Source organism: Hyla sarda, unplaced genomic scaffold (assembly GCF_029499605.1).
Source record: "Hyla sarda isolate aHylSar1 unplaced genomic scaffold, aHylSar1.hap1 scaffold_2561, whole genome shotgun sequence".
NCBI classification, from domain to species: Eukaryota; Metazoa; Chordata; class Amphibia; order Anura; family Hylidae; genus Hyla; species Hyla sarda.
This window is the reverse complement of record NW_026609248.1, coordinates 15,026-37,067: the sequence shown is the minus strand read 5'-3', so window position 1 is coordinate 37,067 and position 22,042 is coordinate 15,026. Positions and strand designations below refer to the sequence as shown.

General features: G+C 46.4%; 9 non-coding genes and 2 pseudogenes across 9 annotated transcripts; all 11 read left to right on the top strand.

Annotated features, from left to right (window-relative positions):
- Positions 1 to 26: 26 nt before the first annotated feature.
- Positions 27 to 217, top strand: LOC130323893 (U2 spliceosomal RNA). Its single transcript, XR_008869079.1, has one exon. It is a non-coding gene; the product is annotated as a U2 spliceosomal RNA (small nuclear RNA).
- Positions 218 to 2,306: 2,089 nt separating this feature from the next.
- LOC130323896 (U2 spliceosomal RNA) lies at positions 2,307 to 2,466 on the top strand (annotated as a pseudogene).
- Positions 2,467 to 3,158: 692 nt separating this feature from the next.
- LOC130323895 (U2 spliceosomal RNA) lies at positions 3,159 to 3,337 on the top strand (annotated as a pseudogene).
- Positions 3,338 to 5,428: 2,091 nt separating this feature from the next.
- LOC130323890 (U2 spliceosomal RNA) lies at positions 5,429 to 5,619 on the top strand. The gene has a single exon (XR_008869077.1). It is a non-coding gene; the product is annotated as a U2 spliceosomal RNA (small nuclear RNA).
- A 2,095-nt stretch (positions 5,620 to 7,714) lies between these two features.
- On the top strand, positions 7,715 to 7,905 carry LOC130323889 (U2 spliceosomal RNA). The gene has a single exon (XR_008869076.1). It is a non-coding gene; the product is annotated as a U2 spliceosomal RNA (small nuclear RNA).
- A 2,079-nt stretch (positions 7,906 to 9,984) lies between these two features.
- LOC130323888 (U2 spliceosomal RNA) lies at positions 9,985 to 10,175 on the top strand. The gene has a single exon (XR_008869075.1). It is a non-coding gene; the product is annotated as a U2 spliceosomal RNA (small nuclear RNA).
- A 2,078-nt stretch (positions 10,176 to 12,253) lies between these two features.
- LOC130323887 (U2 spliceosomal RNA) lies at positions 12,254 to 12,444 on the top strand. The gene has a single exon (XR_008869074.1). It is a non-coding gene; the product is annotated as a U2 spliceosomal RNA (small nuclear RNA).
- A 2,095-nt stretch (positions 12,445 to 14,539) lies between these two features.
- On the top strand, positions 14,540 to 14,730 carry LOC130323886 (U2 spliceosomal RNA). The gene has a single exon (XR_008869073.1). It is a non-coding gene; the product is annotated as a U2 spliceosomal RNA (small nuclear RNA).
- Positions 14,731 to 16,818: 2,088 nt separating this feature from the next.
- LOC130323885 (U2 spliceosomal RNA) lies at positions 16,819 to 17,009 on the top strand. Its single transcript, XR_008869072.1, has one exon. It is a non-coding gene; the product is annotated as a U2 spliceosomal RNA (small nuclear RNA).
- Positions 17,010 to 19,096: 2,087 nt separating this feature from the next.
- Positions 19,097 to 19,287, top strand: LOC130323884 (U2 spliceosomal RNA). The gene has a single exon (XR_008869071.1). It is a non-coding gene; the product is annotated as a U2 spliceosomal RNA (small nuclear RNA).
- A 2,085-nt stretch (positions 19,288 to 21,372) lies between these two features.
- Positions 21,373 to 21,563, top strand: LOC130323883 (U2 spliceosomal RNA). The gene has a single exon (XR_008869070.1). It is a non-coding gene; the product is annotated as a U2 spliceosomal RNA (small nuclear RNA).
- Positions 21,564 to 22,042: the final 479 nt, after the last annotated feature.

Sequence of the window (22,042 nt, the reverse complement as noted above, 5' to 3'; positions counted from 1 at the left end):
TTGTTGGGCCCGCCCCTTTCACGGTTATCGCTTCTCGGCCTTTTGGCTAAGATCAAGTGTAGTATCTGTTCTTATCAGTTTAATATCTGATACGTCCCCTATCTGGGGACCATATATTAAATGGATTTTTGAGAACGGGGGCCGATTTCGAAGCTTGCTTCCGTCACCCTATGCATTGACCCGATATGGCAGTATCTTCGGGTACAGTGCACCACCCCCTTACAGGGTTAAAAAGAAAGATTCCTACTTTCATTGCTACCTGCTTGCTGGCTAGCCAGCTAGCCAGCCCTGTGGGCCTTGCTGCTGCTGCAGCCAAAAAACAAAAGGTGGTGCTGCTGCTGCTTCTGCTGCTTCTGCTTCTGCTTGTGTCTGGCCGCTGTTGGAGCGTCCAGGCACAGGACTTCTGCTGCTGCTGACTAAATGGCCTCCTTAATTGGATCATTTGAGTAGCCAGCACACCTGTGCAGGTAGGGCATGACATGATAGGCAGCTGCCTTGATAGCGGGTGGGTGCTGAATGTTCCTAATTGACAAAATAAGATTAATGCTTATGAAGAAATATAAAATCTCATCCCTTCCCCAATATCGCGCCACACCCCTACCCCTTAATTCCCTGGTTGAACTTGATGGACATATGTCTTTTTTCGACCGTACTAACTATGTAACTATGTAACATAACATGGGGGGGGGGGGGGGGGGTCTCCTGGCTGTTCACACAGGTGTGTCATTGCTGTACATTGACCATGCATTGCTTCTGTGGTATTGCAAAGGCAAAGACAAATGCTTCCAGCCATCCATTGCACTAATGGATTGGTCATCAGCTGGCTGTCTATGTCCCGCATCAATATAGACCAAAGTACAGAGGGTTAGGCTATGCTATTGTGCACCTACCTGATGCATCAGAAGGTGCGAGGCCCTTGCTAAATTCTGTGCACAGACTTTGAGATCTATACTTTAGACTGTATCTAAACCTGCTCCAACATGGACTGACATTCTGGCCTACTTTCAGCCGATGCGACTTGTCTGTCGCTGAACAGTCGCTTTTTATGTATTCAGCACCTATGTATAATGTTGTAAAAATGCTCTAGAAGCTAAAGTCGCAGAAATGTCACACATATTTGGCCTGCAACTTTCTGTGCGACAAATTCAGACAGGAAAAATCAGTATAAATCCTTAGAAAATTATCCCCCAGTGTCTCCATCTGCTGGCGGTATTGAATAAGCATTGCTGCACTGATGGGGTATGCATTAGACGAAAAAAAAGAAGAAAAAGAAGAATAATACGCCCAGAAAAGAGGCGAAAAGGAGAAAAACGTAAAAAAACGTGAAAAAAAAGTAAGAGGAAGAGAAGGGAAAAAAAGGTGGAAATGGGTTTAAAAGTGATTTCGGCGGAGAAATATATATATATATATATATATATATATATATATATATACGCGCACACACACACATATATATAAACGTATTCTCCGTTGAGATATTGCAGCCGCTGCTGTGTCCAGGCCCAGGAGCCTTAGCACTGTGCTGTGATGTCACTCAATACCACTGACATCACTAGGTGTAAACAACATCTCTCCTTTGCTGTGTATGTGACTATGGAGCTGTTTGGTGATGTCGTCTATTATGGCCTTCATAGAAGCAACAGGAGATTGTTGCATCCATCTAGAACCCTCAGAACTACAGTGCTATGATGTCACTCACTTCCACAGGCCTTGCAGAGTGTAAACAACAACAACCCAGCTTTGTTGTGTATGTAACCATAGGGATTTGTGATGTCACCTAGAACCTTCACAGCAGCGACAGCTTTATGAGGAGCATCAGCACTGCTCTGCCTGAGCAGAACCATCACCGCCATAGGTTGTCAAATAACCCGGGTTTAACCCACACAGGTAAGTCCAATGGGGTGCAGGCATGTCCTCTATGCTTACAGCTTCCCGTGGGTGTTGGTTTGATACCGTTTGGGGACAGCCAAGGAGGCATCTGCAGGCAACAAAGGTAGGTGTGTGCTTGTGTGTGTGTTTCCTATGCAGATCCTAAGCCCAGTGTCACATGCAAGTAGGAGGAGTAAGAAGGGTTCCTGGCAAATCCGGGTTATGGATTGCATTTAAAAAGGCCCCGTGGGAGTGCAATGGGCCCCTGTCTTGCTGCTTAGCAATAATGGTATGGGTTTAGGTTCTGCTGTGTGTACTGGTGGTTGACTGCCCCCCAGCCCAGAGTGTGCATGGAAAATTGTCTGGCAGCCTCCCTGACAGCAAGCAGTGATAGTGCCCATGAAGGGCACCTTGTTGGGCCCGCCCCTTTCACGGTTATCGCTTCTCGGCCTTTTGGCTAAGATCAAGTGTAGTATCTGTTCTTATCAGTTTTCATGCTGGTGGGGATGGGTGCTGCATGGAGGATGCAGGTGTACCAGGGCTTTCCGGGGCTGGTTCTGAGGAATCAGCTCGACGGCTGCCCCGATGTGACCTGTTCCCTCCGGGTCTCGCCATGAGGCTGAGAGGGTCTAGAGCCGAGGTACTTTTGTGCCTCGGGGAGTGGTGACCCCGAGGTGCCGAAACTCACTGGGAGAATAGGCTCACTGAGTTGAAGCACGGGCACCATAATCTCTTCACCTTGTGGCACTCACCTCTTGATTCCCGGCCTTCTGGCTAGGATCAGAGAAATTTTTATAGATCCGGCCGGATGTCCGGGCAGTATATCTGCACACATTCACTTATTTATTTATTTTTTGTCTCACTGTGTCACTTTTTGCGTGTTGTGTGTTCACAGGATTTGTCAGGATGCGGTAGCCCTTCTGGGTGTCCCTCCTGGCGGTCTAGGGGAGGTGTGTGTGGCCATTAGGTTCCGCACCTCCCTGCAAACACCCCGGGTACTCCTGCTTCGCAGGGTACCTACCGTAATCGGCTCTGCGGGCAGATACCTTGGCTAACGCCAAGGGGGATGCCGGGAGCATTTGTGGTCTCCTAGTAGCTTCGGCGAAAAGGGACATCGAACCTGGAACCTCGCAGGTACCTCTTGGTCCGGAGGCGAAGGGTAAGGTTTGTTGGGGGGCCTCTCTCCTATCGGAGAAGGGCTTGCGATAGACCGCATCCTTTGTGCACGTTTTTTTAGTGTAACACGTTTGCACTTTTTCTTGCACTTTGGGTGAATCGAAAGCACGTTCCTCGGCTTTAGATAAAAAAAAAAAAATCTGTTCTTATCAGTTTAATATCTGATACGTCCCCTATCTGGGGACCATATATTAAATGGATTTTTGAGAACGGGGGCCGATTTCGAAGCTTGCTTCCGTCGCCCTATGCATTGACCCGATATGGCAGTATCTTCGGGTACAGTGCACCACCCCCTTACAGGGTTAAAAAGAAAGATTCCTACTTTCATTGCTACCTGCTTGCTGGCTAGCCAGCTAGCCAGCCCTGTGGGCCTTGCTGCTGCTGCAGCCAAAAAACAAAAGGTGGTGCTGCTGCTGCTTCTGCTGCTTCTGCTTCTGCTTGTGTCTGGCCGCTGTTGGAGCGTCCAGGCACAGGACTTCTGCTGCTGCTGACTAAATGGCCTCCTTAATTGGATCATTTGAGTAGCCAGCACACCTGTGCAGGTAGGGCATGACATGATAGGCAGCTGCCTTGATAGCGGGTGGGTGCTGAATGTTCCTAATTGACAAAATAAGATTAATGCTTATGAAGAAATATAAAATCTCATCCCTTCCCCAATATCGCGCCACACCCCTACCCCTTAATTCCCTGGTTGAACTTGATGGACATATGTCTTTTTTCGACCGTACTAACTATGTAACTATGTAACATAACATGGGGGGGGGGGGGGGGTCTCCTGGCTGTTCACACAGGTGTGTCATTGCTGTACATTGACCATGCATTGCTTCTGTGGTATTGCAAAGGCAAAGACAAATGCTTCCAGCCATCCATTGCACTAATGGATTGGTCATCAGCTGGCTGTCTATGTCCCGCATCAATATAGACCAAAGTACAGAGGGTTAGGCTATGCTATTGTGCACCTACCTGATGCATCAGAAGGTGCGAGGCCCTTGCTAAATTCTGTGCACAGACTTTGAGATCTATACTTTAGACTGTATCTAAACCTGCTCCAACATGGACTGACATTCTGGCCTACTTTCAGCCGATGCGACTTGTCTGTCGCTGAACAGTCGCTTTTTATGTATTCAGCACCTATGTATAATGTTGTAAAAATGCTCTAGAAGCTAAAGTCGCAGAAATGTCACACATATTTGGCCTGCAACTTTCTGTGCGACAAATTCAGACAGGAAAAATCAGTATAAATCCTTAGAAAATTATCCCCCAGTGTCTCCATCTGCTGGCGGTATTGAATAAGCATTGCTGCACTGATGGGGTATGCATTAGACGAAAAAAAAGAAGAAAAAGAAGAATAATACGCCCAGAAAAGAGGCGAAAAGGAGAAAAACGTAAAAAAACGTGAAAAAAAAGTAAGAGGAAGAGAAGGGAAAAAAAGGTGGAAATGGGTTTAAAAGTGATTTCGGCGGAGAAATATATATATATATATATATATATATATATATATATATATATACGCGCACACACACACATATATATAAACGTATTCTCCGTTGAGATATTGCAGCCGCTGCTGTGTCCAGGCCCAAGAGCCTTAGCACTGTGCTGTGATGTCACTCAATACCACTGACATCACTAGGTGTAAACAACATCTCTCCTTTGCTGTGTATGTGACTATGGAGCTGTTTGGTGATGTCGTCTATTATAGCCTTCATAGAAGCAACAGGAGATTGTTGCATCCATCTAGAACCCTCAGAACTACAGTGCTATGATGTCACTCACTTCCACAGGCCTTGCAGAGTGTAAACAACAACAACCCAGCTTTGTTGTGTATGTAACCATAGGGATTTGTGATGTCACCTAGAACCTTCACAGCAGCGACAGCTTTATGAGGAGCATCAGCACTGCTCTGCCTGAGCAGAACCATCACCGCCATAGGTTGTCAAATAACCCGGGTTTAACCCACACAGGTAAGTCCAATGGGGTGCAGGCATGTCCTCTATGCTTACAGCTTCCCGTGGGTGTTGGTTTGATACCGTTTGGGGACAGCCAAGGAGGCATCTGCAGGCAACAAAGGTAGGTGTGTGCTTGTGTGTGTGTTTCCTATGCAGATCCTAAGCCCAGTGTCACATGCAAGTAGGAGGAGTAAGAAGGGTTCCTGGCAAATCCGGGTTATGGATTGCATTTAAAAAGGCCCCGTGGGAGTGCAATGGGCCCCTGTCTTGCTGCTTAGCAATAATGGTATGGGTTTAGGTTCTGCTGTGTGTACTGGTGGTTGACTGCCCCCCAGCCCAGAGTGTGCATGGAAAATTGTCTGGCAGCCTCCCTGACAGCAAGCAGTGATAGTGCCCATGAAGGGCACCTTGTTGGGCCCGCCCCTTTCACGGTTATCGCTTCTCGGCCTTTTGGCTAAGATCAAGTGTAGTATCTGTTCTTATCAGTTTAATATCTGATACGTCCCCTATCTGGGGACCATATATTAAATGGATTTTTGAGAACGGGGGCCGATTTCGAAGCTTGCTTCCGTCGCCCTATGCATTGACCCGATATGGCAGTATCTTCGGGTACAGTGCACCACCCCCTTACAGGGTTAAAAAGAAAGATTCCTACTTTCATTGCTACCTGCTTGCTGGCTAGCCAGCTAGCCAGCCCTGTGGGCCTTGCTGCTGCTGCAGCCAAAAAACAAAAGGTGGTGCTGCTGCTGCTTCTGCTGCTTCTGCTTCTGCTTGTGTCTGGCCGCTGTTGGAGCGTCCAGGCACAGGACTTCTGCTGCTGCTGACTAAATGGCCTCCTTAATTGGATCATTTGAGTAGCCAGCACACCTGTGCAGGTAGGGCATGACATGATAGGCAGCTGCCTTGATAGCGGGTGGGTGCTGAATGTTCCTAATTGACAAAATAAGATTAATGCTTATGAAGAAATATAAAATCTCATCCCTTCCCCAATATCGCGCCACACCCCTACCCCTTAATTCCCTGGTTGAACTTGATGGACATATGTCTTTTTTCGACCGTACTAACTATGTAACTATGTAACATAACATGGGGGGGGGGGGGGGTCTCCTGGCTGTTCACACAGGTGTGTCATTGCTGTACATTGACCATGCATTGCTTCTGTGGTATTGCAAAGGCAAAGACAAATGCTTCCAGCCATCCATTGCACTAATGGATTGGTCATCAGCTGGCTGTCTATGTCCCGCATCAATATAGACCAAAGTACAGAGGGTTAGGCTATGCTATTGTGCACCTACCTGATGCATCAGAAGGTGCGAGGCCCTTGCTAAATTCTGTGCACAGACTTTGAGATCTATACTTTAGACTGTATCTAAACCTGCTCCAACATGGACTGACATTCTGGCCTACTTTCAGCCGATGCGACTTGTCTGTCGCTGAACAGTCGCTTTTTATGTATTCAGCACCTATGTATAATGTTGTAAAAATGCTCTAGAAGCTAAAGTCGCAGAAATGTCACACATATTTGGCCTGCAACTTTCTGTGCGACAAATTCAGACAGGAAAAATCAGTATAAATCCTTAGAAAATTATCCCCCAGTGTCTCCATCTGCTGGCGGTATTGAATAAGCATTGCTGCACTGATGGGGTATGCATTAGACGAAAAAAAAGAAGAAAAAGAAGAATAATACGCCCAGAAAAGAGGCGAAAAGGAGAAAAACGTAAAAAAAACGTGAAAAAAAAGTAAGAGGAAGAGAAGGGAAAAAAAGGTGGAAATGGGTTTAAAAGTGATTTCGGCGGAGAAATATATATATATATATATATATATATATATATATATATATATATATACGCGCACACACACACATATATATAAACGTATTCTCCGTTGAGATATTGCAGCCGCTGCTGTGTCCAGGCCCAGGAGCCTTAGCACTGTGCTGTGATGTCACTCAATACCACTGACATCACTAGGTGTAAACAACATCTCTCCTTTGCTGTGTATGTGACTATGGAGCTGTTTGGTGATGTCGTCTATTATGGCCTTCATAGAAGCAACAGGAGATTGTTGCATCCATCTAGAACCCTCAGAACTACAGTGCTATGATGTCACTCACTTCCACAGGCCTTGCAGAGTGTAAACAACAACAACCCAGCTTTGTTGTGTATGTAACCATAGGGATTTGTGATGTCACCTAGAACCTTCACAGCAGCGACAGCTTTATGAGGAGCATCAGCACTGCTCTGCCTGAGCAGAACCATCACCGCCATAGGTTGTCAAATAACCCGGGTTTAACCCACACAGGTAAGTCCAATGGGGTGCAGGCATGTCCTCTATGCTTACAGCTTCCCGTGGGTGTTGGTTTGATACCGTTTGGGGACAGCCAAGGAGGCATCTGCAGGCAACAAAGGTAGGTGTGTGCTTGTGTGTGTGTTTCCTATGCAGATCCTAAGCCCAGTGTCACATGCAAGTAGGAGGAGTAAGAAGGGTTCCTGGCAAATCCGGGTTATGGATTGCAATTAAAAAGGCCCCATGGGAGTGCAATGGGCCCCTGTCTTGCTGCTTAGCAATAATGGTATGGGTTTAGGTTCTGCTGTGTGTACTGGTGGTTGACTGCCCCACAGCCCAGAGTGTGCATGGAAAATTGTCTGGCAGCCTCCCTGACAGCAAGCAGTGATAGTGCCCATGAAGGGCACCTTGTTGGGCCCGCCCCTTTCACGGTTATCGCTTCTCGGCCTTTTGGCTAAGATCAAGTGTAGTATCTGTTCTTATCAGTTTAATATCTGATACGTCCCCTATCTGGGGACCATATATTAAATGGATTTTTGAGAACGGGGGCCGATTTCGAAGCTTGCTTCCGTCGCCCTATGCATTGACCCGATATGGCAGTATCTTCGGGTACAGTGCACCACCCCCTTACAGGGTTAAAAAGAAAGATTCCTACTTTCATTGCTACCTGCTTGCTGGCTAGCCAGCTAGCCAGCCCTGTGGGCCTTGCTGCTGCTGCAGCCAAAAAACAAAAGGTGGTGCTGCTGCTGCTTCTGCTGCTTCTGCTTCTGCTTGTGTCTGGCCGCTGTTGGAGCGTCCAGGCACAGGACTTCTGCTGCTGCTGACTAAATGGCCTCCTTAATTGGATCATTTGAGTAGCCAGCACACCTGTGCAGGTAGGGCATGACATGATAGGCAGCTGCCTTGATAGCGGGTGGGTGCTGAATGTTCCTAATTGACAAAATAAGATTAATGCTTATGAAGAAATATAAAATCTCATCCCTTCCCCAATATCGCGCCACACCCCTACCCCTTAATTCCCTGGTTGAACTTGATGGACATATGTCTTTTTTCGACCGTACTAACTATGTAACTATGTAACATAACATGGGGGGGGGGGGGGGTCTCCTGGCTGTTCACACAGGTGTGTCATTGCTGTACATTGACCATGCATTGCTTCTGTGGTATTGCAAAGGCAAAGACAAATGCTTCCAGCCATCCATTGCACTAATGGATTGGTCATCAGCTGGCTGTCTATGTCCCGCATCAATATAGACCAAAGTACAGAGGGTTAGGCTATGCTATTGTGCACCTACCTGATGCATCAGAAGGTGCGAGGCCCTTGCTAAATTCTGTGCACAGACTTTGAGATCTATACTTTAGACTGTATCTAAACCTGCTCCAACATGGACTGACATTCTGGCCTACTTTCAGCCGATGCGACTTGTCTGTCGCTGAACAGTCGCTTTTTATGTATTCAGCACCTATGTATAATGTTGTAAAAATGCTCTAGAAGCTAAAGTCGCAGAAATGTCACACATATTTGGCCTGCAACTTTCTGTGCGACAAATTCAGACAGGAAAAATCAGTATAAATCCTTAGAAAATTATCCCCCAGTGTCTCCATCTGCTGGCGGTATTGAATAAGCATTGCTGCACTGATGGGGTATGCATTAGACGAAAAAAAAGAAGAAAAAGAAGAATAATACGCCCAGAAAAGAGGCGAAAAGGAGAAAAACGTAAAAAAAACGTGAAAAAAAAGTAAGAGGAAGAGAAGGGAAAAAAAGGTGGAAATGGGTTTAAAAGTGATTTCGGCGGAGAAATATATATATATATATATATATATATATATACGCGCACACACACACATATATATAAACGTATTCTCCGTTGAGATATTGCAGCCGCTGCTGTGTCCAGGCCCAGGAGCCTTAGCACTGTGCTGTGATGTCACTCAATACCACTGACATCACTAGGTGTAAACAACATCTCTCCTTTGCTGTGTATGTGACTATGGAGCTGTTTGGTGATGTCGTCTATTATGGCCTTCATAGAAGCAACAGGAGATTGTTGCATCCATCTAGAACCCTCAGAACTACAGTGCTATGATGTCACTCACTTCCACAGGCCTTGCAGAGTGTAAACAACAACAACCCAGCTTTGTTGTGTATGTAACCATAGGGATTTGTGATGTCACCTAGAACCTTCACAGCAGCGACAGCTTTATGAGGAGCATCAGCACTGCTCTGCCTGAGCAGAACCATCACCGCCATAGGTTGTCAAATAACCCGGGTTTAACCCACACAGGTAAGTCCAATGGGGTGCAGGCATGTCCTCTATGCTTACAGCTTCCCGTGGGTGTTGGTTTGATACCGTTTGGGGACAGCCAAGGAGGCATCTGCAGGCAACAAAGGTAGGTGTGTGCTTGTGTGTGTGTTTCCTATGCAGATCCTAAGCCCAGTGTCACATGCAAGTAGGAGGAGTAAGAAGGGTTCCTGGCAAATCCGGGTTATGGATTGCAATTAAAAATGCCCCATGGGAGTGCAATGGGCCCCTGTCTTGCTGCTTAGCAATAATGGTATGGGTTTAGGTTCTGCTGTGTGTACTGGTGGTTGACTGCCCCCCAGCCCAGAGTGTGCATGGAAAATTGTCTGGCAGCCTCCCTGACAGCAAGCAGTGATAGTGCCCATGAAGGGCACCTTGTTGGGCCCGCCCCTTTCACGGTTATCGCTTCTCGGCCTTTTGGCTAAGATCAAGTGTAGTATCTGTTCTTATCAGTTTAATATCTGATACGTCCCCTATCTGGGGACCATATATTAAATGGATTTTTGAGAACGGGGGCCGATTTCGAAGCTTGCTTCCGTCGCCCTATGCATTGACCCGATATGGCAGTATCTTCGGGTACAGTGCACCACCCCCTTACAGGGTTAAAAAGAAAGATTCCTACTTTCATTGCTACCTGCTTGCTGGCTAGCCAGCTAGCCAGCCCTGTGGGCCTTGCTGCTGCTGCAGCCAAAAAACAAAAGGTGGTGCTGCTGCTGCTTCTGCTGCTTCTGCTTCTGCTTGTGTCTGGCCGCTGTTGGAGCGTCCAGGCACAGGACTTCTGCTGCTGCTGACTAAATGGCCTCCTTAATTGGATCATTTGAGTAGCCAGCACACCTGTGCAGGTAGGGCATGACATGATAGGCAGCTGCCTTGATAGCGGGTGGGTGCTGAATGTTCCTAATTGACAAAATAAGATTAATGCTTATGAAGAAATATAAAATCTCATCCCTTCCCCAATATCGCGCCACACCCCTACCCCTTAATTCCCTGGTTGAACTTGATGGACATATGTCTTTTTTCGACCGTACTAACTATGTAACTATGTAACATAACATGGGGGGGGGGGTCTCCTGGCTGTTCACACAGGTGTGTCATTGCTGTACATTGACCATGCATTGCTTCTGTGGTATTGCAAAGGCAAAGACAAATGCTTCCAGCCATCCATTGCACTAATGGATTGGTCATCAGCTGGCTGTCTATGTCCCGCATCAATATAGACCAAAGTACAGAGGGTTAGGCTATGCTATTGTGCACCTACCTGATGCATCAGAAGGTGCGAGGCCCTTGCTAAATTCTGTGCACAGACTTTGAGATCTATACTTTAGACTGTATCTAAACCTGCTCCAACATGGACTGACATTCTGGCCTACTTTCAGCCGATGCGACTTGTCTGTCGCTGAACAGTCGCTTTTTATGTATTCAGCACCTATGTATAATGTTGTAAAAATGCTCTAGAAGCTAAAGTCGCAGAAATGTCACACATATTTGGCCTGCAACTTTCTGTGCGACAAATTCAGACAGGAAAAATCTGTATAAATCCTTAGAAAATTATCCCCCAGTGTCTCCATCTGCTGGCGGTATTGAATAAGCATTGCTGCACTGATGGGGTATGCATTAGACGAAAAAAAAGAAGAAAAAGAAGAATAATACGCCCAGAAAAGAGGCGAAAAGGAGAAAAACGTAAAAAAACGTGAAAAAAAAGTAAGAGGAAGAGAAGGGAAAAAAAGGTGGAAATGGGTTTAAAAGTGATTTCGGCGGAGAAATATATATATATATATATATATATATATATATATACGCGCACACACACACATATATATAAACGTATTCTCCGTTGAGATATTGCAGCCGCTGCTGTGTCCAGGCCCAGGAGCCTTAGCACTGTGCTGTGATGTCACTCAATACCACTGACATCACTAGGTGTAAACAACATCTCTCCTTTGCTGTGTATGTGACTATGGAGCTGTTTGGTGATGTCGTCTATTATGGCCTTCATAGAAGCAACAGGAGATTGTTGCATCCATCTAGAACCCTCAGAACTACAGTGCTATGATGTCACTCACTTCCACAGGCCTTGCAGAGTGTAAACAACAACAACCCAGCTTTGTTGTGTATGTAACCATAGGGATTTGTGATGTCACCTAGAACCTTCACAGCAGCGACAGCTTTATGAGGAGCATCAGCACTGCTCTGCCTGAGCAGAACCATCACCGCCATAGGTTGTCAAATAACCCGGGTTTAACCCACACAGGTAAGTCCAATGGGGTGCAGGCATGTCCTCTATGCTTACAGCTTCCCGTGGGTGTTGGTTTGATACCGTTTGGGGACAGCCAAGGAGGCATCTGCAGGCAACAAAGGTAGGTGTGTGCTTGTGTGTGTGTTTCCTATGCAGATCCTAAGCCCAGTGTCACATGCAAGTAGGAGGAGTAAGAAGGGTTCCTGGCAAATCCGGGTTATGGATTGCATTTAAAAAGGCCCCGTGGGAGTGCAATGGGCCCCTGTCTTGCTGCTTAGCAATAATGGTATGGGTTTAGGTTCTGCTGTGTGTACTGGTGGTTGACTGCCCCCCAGCCCAGAGTGTGCATGGAAAATTGTCTGGCAGCCTCCCTGACAGCAAGCAGTGATAGTGCCCATGAAGGGCACCTTGTTGGGCCCGCCCCTTTCACGGTTATCGCTTCTCGGCCTTTTGGCTAAGATCAAGTGTAGTATCTGTTCTTATCAGTTTAATATCTGATACGTCCCCTATCTGGGGACCATATATTAAATGGATTTTTGAGAACGGGGGCCGATTTCGAAGCTTGCTTCCGTCGCCCTATGCATTGACCCGATATGGCAGTATCTTCGGGTACAGTGCACCACCCCCTTACAGGGTTAAAAAGAAAGATTCCTACTTTCATTGCTACCTGCTTGCTGGCTAGCCAGCTAGCCAGCCCTGTGGGCCTTGCTGCTGCTGCAGCCAAAAAACAAAAGGTGGTGCTGCTGCTGCTTCTGCTGCTTCTGCTTCTGCTTGTGTCTGGCCGCTGTTGGAGCGTCCAGGCACAGGACTTCTGCTGCTGCTGACTAAATGGCCTCCTTAATTGGATCATTTGAGTAGCCAGCACACCTGTGCAGGTAGGGCATGACATGATAGGCAGCTGCCTTGATAGCGGGTGGGTGCTGAATGTTCCTAATTGACAAAATAAGATTAATGCTTATGAAGAAATATAAAATCTCATCCCTTCCCCAATATCGCGCCACACCCCTACCCCTTAATTCCCTGGTTGAACTTGATGGACATATGTCTTTTTTCGACCGTACTAACTATGTAACTATGTAACATAACATGGGGGGGGGGGGGGTCTCCTGGCTGTTCACACAGGTGTGTCATTGCTGTACATTGACCATGCATTGCTTCTGTGGTATTGCAAAGGCAAAGACAAATGCTTCCAGCCATCCATTGCACTAATGGATTGGTCATCAGCTGGCTGTCTATGTCCCGCATCAATATAGACCAAAGTACAGAGGGTTAGGCTATGCTATTGTGCACCTACCTGATGCATCAGAAGGTGCGAGGCCCTTGCTAAATTCTGTGCACAGACTTTGAGATCTATACTTTAGACTGTATCTAAACCTGCTCCAACATGGACTGACATTCTGGCCTACTTTCAGCCGATGCGACTTGTCTGTCGCTGAACAGTCGCTTTTTATGTATTCAGCACCTATGTATAATGTTGTAAAAATGCTCTAGAAGCTAAAGTCGCAGAAATGTCACACATATTTGGCCTGCAACTTTCTGTGCGACAAATTCAGACAGGAAAAATCTGTATAAATCCTTAGAAAATTATCCCCCAGTGTCTCCATCTGCTGGCGGTATTGAATAAGCATTGCTGCACTGATGGGGTATGCATTAGACGAAAAAAAAGAAGAAAAAGAAGAATAATACGCCCAGAAAAGAGGCGAAAAGGAGAAAAACGTAAAAAAACGTGAAAAAAAAGTAAGAGGAAGAGAAGGGAAAAAAAGGTGGAAATGGGTTTAAAAGTGATTTCGGCGGAGAAATATATATATATATATATATATATATATATATATATATATATATATATACGCGCACACACACACATATATATAAACGTATTCTCCGTTGAGATATTGCAGCCGCTGCTGTGTCCAGGCCCAGGAGCCTTAGCACTGTGCTGTGATGTCACTCAATACCACTGACATCACTAGGTGTAAACAACATCTCTCCTTTGCTGTGTATGTGACTATGGAGCTGTTTGGTGATGTCGTCTATTATGGCCTTCATAGAAGCAACAGGAGATTGTTGCATCCATCTAGAACCCTCAGAACTACAGTGCTATGATGTCACTCACTTCCACAGGCCTTGCAGAGTGTAAACAACAACAACCCAGCTTTGTTGTGTATGTAACCATAGGGATTTGTGATGTCACCTAGAACCTTCACAGCAGCGACAGCTTTATGAGGAGCATCAGCACTGCTCTGCCTGAGCAGAACCATCACCGCCATAGGTTGTCAAATAACCCGGGTTTAACCCACACAGGTAAGTCCAATGGGGTGCAGGCATGTCCTCTATGCTTACAGCTTCCCGTGGGTGTTGGTTTGATACCGTTTGGGGACAGCCAAGGAGGCATCTGCAGGCAACAAAGGTAGGTGTGTGCTTGTGTGTGTGTTTCCTATGCAGATCCTAAGCCCAGTGTCACATGCAAGTAGGAGGAGTAAGAAGGGTTCCTGGCAAATCCGGGTTATGGATTGCATTTAAAAAGGCCCCGTGGGAGTGCAATGGGCCCCTGTCTTGCTGCTTAGCAATAATGGTATGGGTTTAGGTTCTGCTGTGTGTACTGGTGGTTGACTGCCCCCCAGCCCAGAGTGTGCATGGAAAATTGTCTGGCAGCCTCCCTGACAGCAAGCAGTGATAGTGCCCATGAAGGGCACCTTGTTGGGCCCGCCCCTTTCACGGTTATCGCTTCTCGGCCTTTTGGCTAAGATCAAGTGTAGTATCTGTTCTTATCAGTTTAATATCTGATACGTCCCCTATCTGGGGACCATATATTAAATGGATTTTTGAGAACGGGGGCCGATTTCGAAGCTTGCTTCCGTCGCCCTATGCATTGACCCGATATGGCAGTATCTTCGGGTACAGTGCACCACCCCCTTACAGGGTTAAAAAGAAAGATTCCTACTTTCATTGCTACCTGCTTGCTGGCTAGCCAGCTAGCCAGCCCTGTGGGCCTTGCTGCTGCTGCAGCCAAAAAACAAAAGGTGGTGCTGCTGCTGCTTCTGCTGCTTCTGCTTCTGCTTGTGTCTGGCCGCTGTTGGAGCGTCCAGGCACAGGACTTCTGCTGCTGCTGACTAAATGGCCTCCTTAATTGGATCATTTGAGTAGCCAGCACACCTGTGCAGGTAGGGCATGACATGATAGGCAGCTGCCTTGATAGCGGGTGGGTGCTGAATGTTCCTAATTGACAAAATAAGATTAATGCTTATGAAGAAATATAAAATCTCATCCCTTCCCCAATATCGCGCCACACCCCTACCCCTTAATTCCCTGGTTGAACTTGATGGACATATGTCTTTTTTCGACCGTACTAACTATGTAACTATGTAACATAACATGGGGGGGGGGGTCTCCTGGCTGTTCACACAGGTGTGTCATTGCTGTACATTGACCATGCATTGCTTCTGTGGTATTGCAAAGGCAAAGACAAATGCTTCCAGCCATCCATTGCACTAATGGATTGGTCATCAGCTGGCTGTCTATGTCCCGCATCAATATAGACCAAAGTACAGAGGGTTAGGCTATGCTATTGTGCACCTACCTGATGCATCAGAAGGTGCGAGGCCCTTGCTAAATTCTGTGCACAGACTTTGAGATCTATACTTTAGACTGTATCTAAACCTGCTCCAACATGGACTGACATTCTGGCCTACTTTCAGCCGATGCGACTTGTCTGTCGCTGAACAGTCGCTTTTTATGTATTCAGCACCTATGTATAATGTTGTAAAAATGCTCTAGAAGCTAAAGTCGCAGAAATGTCACACATATTTGGCCTGCAACTTTCTGTGCGACAAATTCAGACAGGAAAAATCAGTATAAATCCTTAGAAAATTATCCCCCAGTGTCTCCATCTGCTGGCGGTATTGAATAAGCATTGCTGCACTGATGGGGTATGCATTAGACGAAAAAAAAGAAGAAAAAGAAGAATAATACGCCCAGAAAAGAGGCGAAAAGGAGAAAAACGTAAAAAAACGTGAAAAAAAAGTAAGAGGAAGAGAAGGGAAAAAAAGGTGGAAATGGGTTTAAAAGTGATTTCGGCGGAGAAATATATATATATATATATATATATATATATATATATATATATATACGCGCACACACACACATATATATAAACGTATTCTCCGTTGAGATATTGCAGCCGCTGCTGTGTCCAGGCCCAGGAGCCTTAGCACTGTGCTGTGATGTCACTCAATACCACTGACATCACTAGGTGTAAACAACATCTCTCCTTTGCTGTGTATGTGACTATGGAGCTGTTTGGTGATGTCGTCTATTATGGCCTTCATAGAAGCAACAGGAGATTGTTGCATCCATCTAGAACCCTCAGAACTACAGTGCTATGATGTCACTCACTTCCACAGGCCTTGCAGAGTGTAAACAACAACAACCCAGCTTTGTTGTGTATGTAACCATAGGGATTTGTGATGTCACCTAGAACCTTCACAGCAGCGACAGCTTTATGAGGAGCATCAGCACTGCTCTGCCTGAGCAGAACCATCACCGCCATAGGTTGTCAAATAACCCGGGTTTAACCCACACAGGTAATTCCAATGGGGTGCAGGCATGTCCTCTATGCTTACAGCTTCCCGTGGGTGTTGGTTTGATACCGTTTGGGGACAGCCAAGGAGGCATCTGCAGGCAACAAAGGTAGGTGTGTGCTTGTGTGTGTGTTTCCTATGCAGATCCTAAGCCCAGTGTCACATGCAAGTAGGAGGAGTAAGAAGGGTTCCTGGCAAATCCGGGTTATGGATTGCATTTAAAAAGGCCCCGTGGGAGTGCAATGGGCCCCTGTCTTGCTGCTTAGCAATAATGGTATGGGTTTAGGTTCTGCTGTGTGTACTGGTGGTTGACTGCCCCCCAGCCCAGAGTGTGCATGGAAAATTGTCTGGCAGCCTCCCTGACAGCAAGCAGTGATAGTGCCCATGAAGGGCACCTTGTTGGGCCCGCCCCTTTCACGGTTATCGCTTCTCGGCCTTTTGGCTAAGATCAAGTGTAGTATCTGTTCTTATCAGTTTAATATCTGATACGTCCCCTATCTGGGGACCATATATTAAATGGATTTTTGAGAACGGGGGCCGATTTCGAAGCTTGCTTCCGTCGCCCTATGCATTGACCCGATATGGCAGTATCTTCGGGTACAGTGCACCACCCCCTTACAGGGTTAAAAAGAAAGATTCCTACTTTCATTGCTACCTGCTTGCTGGCTAGCCAGCTAGCCAGCCCTGTGGGCCTTGCTGCTGCTGCAGCCAAAAAACAAAAGGTGGTGCTGCTGCTGCTTCTGCTTCTGCTTGTGTCTGGCCGCTGTTGGAGCGTCCAGGCACAGGACTTCTGCTGCTGCTGACTAAATGGCCTCCTTAATTGGATCATTTGAGTAGCCAGCACACCTGTGCAGGTAGGGCATGACATGATAGGCAGCTGCCTTGATAGCGGGTGGGTGCTGAATGTTCCTAATTGACAAAATAAGATTAATGCTTATGAAGAAATATAAAATCTCATCCCTTCCCCAATATCGCGCCACACCCCTACCCCTTAATTCCCTGGTTGAACTTGATGGACATATGTCTTTTTTCGACCGTACTAACTATGTAACTATGTAACATAACATGGGGGGGGGGGGGGTCTCCTGGCTGTCCACACAGGTGTGTCATTGCTGTACATTGACCATGCATTGCTTCTGTGGTATTGCAAAGGCAAAGACAAATGCTTCCAGCCATCCATTGCACTAATGGATTGGTCATCAGCTGGCTGTCTATGTCCCGCATCAATATAGACCAAAGTACAGAGGGTTAGGCTATGCTATTGTGCACCTACCTGATGCATCAGAAGGTGCGAGGCCCTTGCTAAATTCTGTGCACAGACTTTGAGATCTATACTTTAGACTGTATCTAAACCTGCTCCAACATGGACTGACATTCTGGCCTACTTTCAGCCGATGCGACTTGTCTGTCGCTGAACAGTCGCTTTTTATGTATTCAGCACCTATGTATAATGTTGTAAAAATGCTCTAGAAGCTAAAGTCGCAGAAATGTCACACATATTTGGCCTGCAACTTTCTGTGCGACAAATTCAGACAGGAAAAATCAGTATAAATCCTTAGAAAATTATCCCCCAGTGTCTCCATCTGCTGGCGGTATTGAATAAGCATTGCTGCACTGATGGGGTATGCATTAGACGAAAAAAAAGAAGAAAAAGAAGAATAATACGCCCAGAAAAGAGGCGAAAAGGAGAAAAACGTAAAAAAAACGTGAAAAAAAAGTAAGAGGAAGAGAAGGGAAAAAAAGGTGGAAATGGGTTTAAAAGTGATTTCGGCGGAGAAATATATATATATATATATATATATATATATATATATATATATATATATACGCGCACACACACACATATATATAAACGTATTCTCCGTTGAGATATTGCAGCCGCTGCTGTGTCCAGGCCCAGGAGCCTTAGCACTGTGCTGTGATGTCACTCAATACCACTGACATCACTAGGTGTAAACAACATCTCTCCTTTGCTGTGTATGTGACTATGGAGCTGTTTGGTGATGTCGTCTATTATGGCCTTCATAGAAGCAACAGGAGATTGTTGCATCCATCTAGAACCCTCAGAACTACAGTGCTATGATGTCACTCACTTCCACAGGCCTTGCAGAGTGTAAACAACAACAACCCAGCTTTGTTGTGTATGTAACCATAGGGATTTGTGATGTCACCTAGAACCTTCACAGCAGCGACAGCTTTATGAGGAGCATCAGCACTGCTCTGCCTGAGCAGAACCATCACCGCCATAGGTTGTCAAATAACCCGGGTTTAACCCACACAGGTAAGTCCAATGGGGTGCAGGCATGTCCTCTATGCTTACAGCTTCCCGTGGGTGTTGGTTTGATACCGTTTGGGGACAGCCAAGGAGGCATCTGCAGGCAACAAAGGTAGGTGTGTGCTTGTGTGTGTGTTTCCTATGCAGATCCTAAGCCCAGTGTCACATGCAAGTAGGAGGAGTAAGAAGGGTTCCTGGCAAATCCGGGTTATGGATTGCATTTAAAAAGGCCCCGTGGGAGTGCAATGGGCCCCTGTCTTGCTGCTTAGCAATAATGGTATGGGTTTAGGTTCTGCTGTGTGTACTGGTGGTTGACTGCCCCCCAGCCCAGAGTGTGCATGGAAAATTGTCTGGCAGCCTCCCTGACAGCAAGCAGTGATAGTGCCCATGAAGGGCACCTTGTTGGGCCCGCCCCTTTCACGGTTATCGCTTCTCGGCCTTTTGGCTAAGATCAAGTGTAGTATCTGTTCTTATCAGTTTAATATCTGATACGTCCCCTATCTGGGGACCATATATTAAATGGATTTTTGAGAACGGGGGCCGATTTCGAAGCTTGCTTCCGTCGCCCTATGCATTGACCCGATATGGCAGTATCTTCGGGTACAGTGCACCACCCCCTTACAGGGTTAAAAAGAAAGATTCCTACTTTCATTGCTACCTGCTTGCTGGCTAGCCAGCTAGCCAGCCCTGTGGGCCTTGCTGCTGCTGCAGCCAAAAAACAAAAGGTGGTGGTGCTGCTGCTGCTTCTGCTTCTGCTTGTGTCTGGCCGCTGTTGGAGCGTCCAGGCACAGGACTTCTGCTGCTGCTGACTAAATGGCCTCCTTAATTGGATCATTTGAGTAGCCAGCACACCTGTGCAGGTAGGGCATGACATGATAGGCAGCTGCCTTGATAGCGGGTGGGTGCTGAATGTTCCTAATTGACAAAATAAGATTAATGCTTATGAAGAAATATAAAATCTCATCCCTTCCCCAATATCGCGCCACACCCCTACCCCTTAATTCCCTGGTTGAACTTGATGGACATATGTCTTTTTTCGACCGTACTAACTATGTAACTATGTAACATAACATGGGGGGGGGGGGGGGTCTCCTGGCTGTTCACACAGGTGTGTCATTGCTGTACATTGACCATGCATTGCTTCTGTGGTATTGCAAAGGCAAAGACAAATGCTTCCAGCCATCCATTGCACTAATGGATTGGTCATCAGCTGGCTGTCTATGTCCCGCATCAATATAGACCAAAGTACAGAGGGTTAGGCTATGCTATTGTGCACCTACCTGATGCATCAGAAGGTGCGAGGCCCTTGCTAAATTCTGTGCACAGACTTTGAGATCTATACTTCAGACTGTATCTAAACCTGCTCCAACATGGACTGACATTCTGGCCTACTTTCAGCCGATGCGACTTGTCTGTCGCTGAACAGTCGCTTTTTATGTATTCAGCACCTATGTATAATGTTGTAAAAATGCTCTAGAAGCTAAAGTCGCAGAAATGTCACACATATTTGGCCTGCAACTTTCTGTGCGACAAATTCAGACAGGAAAAATCAGTATAAATCCTTAGAAAATTATCCCCCAGTGTCTCCATCTGCTGGCGGTATTGAATAAGCATTGCTGCACTGATGGGGTATGCATTAGACGAAAAAAAAGAAGAAAAAGAAGAATAATACGCCCAGAAAAGAGGCGAAAAGGAGAAAAACGTAAAAAAAACGTGAAAAAAAAGTAAGAGGAAGAGAAGGGAAAAAAAGGTGGAAATGGGTTTAAAAGTGATTTCGGCGGAGATATATATATATATATATATATATATATATATATATATATATATACGCGCACACACACACATATATATAAACGTATTCTCCGTTGAGATATTGCAGCCGCTGCTGTGTCCAGGCCCAGGAGCCTTAGCACTGTGCTGTGATGTCACTCAATACCACTGACATCACTAGGTGTAAACAACATCTCTCCTTTGCTGTGTATGTGACTATGGAGCTGTTTGGTGATGTCGTCTATTATGGCCTTCATAGAAGCAACAGGAGATTGTTGCATCCATCTAGAACCCTCAGAACTACAGTGCTATGATGTCACTCACTTCCACAGGCCTTGCAGAGTGTAAACAACAACAACCCAGCTTTGTTGTGTATGTAACCATAGGGATTTGTGATGTCACCTAGAACCTTCACAGCAGCGACAGCTTTATGAGGAGCATCAGCACTGCTCTGCCTGAGCAGAACCATCACCGCCATAGGTTGTCAAATAACCCGGGTTTAACCCACACAGGTAAGTCCAATGGGGTGCAGGCATGTCCTCTATGCTTACAGCTTCCCGTGGGTGTTGGTTTGATACCGTTTGGGGACAGCCAAGGAGGCATCTGCAGGCAACAAAGGTAGGTGTGTGCTTGTGTGTGTGTTTCCTATGCAGATCCTAAGCCCAGTGTCACATGCAAGTAGGAGGAGTAAGAAGGGTTCCTGGCAAATCCGGGTTATGGATTGCATTTAAAAAGGCCCCGTGGGAGTGCAATGGGCCCCTGTCTTGCTGCTTAGCAATAATGGTATGGGTTTAGGTTCTGCTGTGTGTACTGGTGGTTGACTGCCCCCCAGCCCAGAGTGTGCATGGAAAATTGTCTGGCAGCCTCCCTGACAGCAAGCAGTGATAGTGCCCATGAAGGGCACCTTGTTGGGCCCGCCCCTTTCACGGTTATCGCTTCTCGGCCTTTTGGCTAAGATCAAGTGTAGTATCTGTTCTTATCAGTTTAATATCTGATACGTCCCCTATCTGGGGACCATATATTAAATGGATTTTTGAGAACGGGGGCCGATTTCGAAGCTTGCTTCCGTCGCCCTATGCATTGACCCGATATGGCAGTATCTTCGGGTACAGTGCACCACCCCCTTACAGGGTTAAAAAGAAAGATTCCTACTTTCATTGCTACCTGCTTGCTGGCTAGCCAGCTAGCCAGCCCTGTGGGCCTTGCTGCTGCTGCAGCCAAAAAACAAAAGGTGGTGCTGCTGCTGCTTCTGCTGCTTCTGCTTCTGCTTGTGTCTGGCCGCTGTTGGAGCGTCCAGGCACAGGACTTCTGCTGCTGCTGACTAAATGGCCTCCTTAATTGGATCATTTGAGTAGCCAGCACACCTGTGCAGGTAGGGCATGACATGATAGGCAGCTGCCTTGATAGCGGGTGGGTGCTGAATGTTCCTAATTGACAAAATAAGATTAATGCTTATGAAGAAATATAAAATCTCATCCCTTCCCCAATATCGCGCCACACCCCTACCCCTTAATTCCCTGGTTGAACTTGATGGACATATGTCTTTTTTCGACCGTACTAACTATGTAACTATGTAACATAACATGGGGGGGGGGGGGGGG